The sequence below is a fragment of the Triturus cristatus genome, chromosome 6 (assembly GCF_964204655.1).
Source record: "Triturus cristatus chromosome 6, aTriCri1.1, whole genome shotgun sequence".
In the NCBI taxonomy this organism is placed as follows: domain Eukaryota; kingdom Metazoa; phylum Chordata; class Amphibia; order Caudata; family Salamandridae; genus Triturus; species Triturus cristatus.
The window spans coordinates 934,551,331-934,552,851 of NC_140589.1; positions in this window are offsets into that span (position 1 = coordinate 934,551,331).

The following is a 1,521-nucleotide window of genomic DNA, read 5'->3' on the forward strand; positions in this document are numbered from 1 at the left end:
TTTTTTCCATCTATACTTAGGGTGCAGGTTTTTGTATTCCTTGGTCCTCATACCATTGTGTATGTTTTTGTGACATTAGTCTCCAATTCCAAATCTCTCATAAATGATACAAAACTAGAAATTAGAATCTGAAGACTGTTGGCCGTTCTGGCAAGAAGGACTGTGTCATCCATGTATAATAGCACAGACACGGCCTTCTGCTCTACATAAGGAACATCCTCCCCCGCAGATTCTAGTGTTCTATTAAGATCATCAAAGAAGAGTAAAAAAAGGATTGGGGCGAGGAAGTACCCCTTGCGCACCTCTCGTTTAACTTTAAAAGGTTGGGTGCATTCACCAACATTGCCAAATCTTACAAATGCTGTAAGGTCATAATGTAAGAATCTTAAAAAGGAGACCAATCCTGCTTTGACACCCATGATGAACCACAACTTGGTCTGCAGACACAATGAAAGGCACTCGATACATCCATAAACGCCAAATGGGTGGAAACACCTGTGTCATGTTTAAATTTGGCCACAGTAAGCTGGAGGTTAAAACACTGTTTGATTATCCCAAGGCCCTTTCTAAACCCATACTGTGTTTGGGAGAGGACATTATTTTCATTTAACCAAACAAGATGGCGATCCAGTACCACTCTCCCAATGATTTTGGCAGTGGAGTCTAGAAGGGATAATGGGTGATAGCATCTTGGATCATGCACATTTCCTTTTTTATAAATAGGAACAATTGTCGAAGTGTGCCAAGAGGGAGGCTCACCCGTACGACAAACGGAATAAAAAACACAGGTGAGCACAGGGGTCCAAAACCCTGGGTCCTCCCTCAATAGATCATGTGGGACTCCGTACGGGCCTGGAGCCTTCTTACACCGACTGTTGAAAATAGCTTTATGCACCTCTTCCTCCATAATTTGAAGTTTGATACAAGGAGAACTAGCCATCTGCACTTCTTCTGCAGACCCATTACCAGATGAATATATCGCTGAGAAATGCGCCACCCAGGCCTCCGCCGTAATATGCACAGTATCTTTATCATGGGTCGTCGTTGGAGATAAAACTGACCGCACTGCCTTCCAAAAGGCTTGAGAATCTTTAAGCTGACAGGCACCAACTATAGTCTCCCATTTCTCCTCCTTAATAGCTGCCTTCCTATTCTTTAGTGTCAAGGCACAAGCCTTTCTGCTAGCTGCTATTACACGCTGATCCCTTGGAGACTGTTTTAGAGCCCCCACACAGGGATTAATTTGCCGCCCTTTAATCTGAGTTAAAAGGTCAATAAAACGGTTTAATATAGGGGTGGGATGACATATTCCCAATTTACAGGAGTTCACAATGCCTTATTGTTACAGACAACCTGAGTCATATTACGCTACATATTCGCAGAGCGCCATACCACCCTGCATCCTTGACAGTTTGTATTTGAGTACAGGTGAGTTTTGGCTTATGACGCTTTAGGGGGGCACTAGCTGCACTGCAATAGGATTGTGGTCACTAAAGATCTGAGCAAGGACCTCCCTACCTA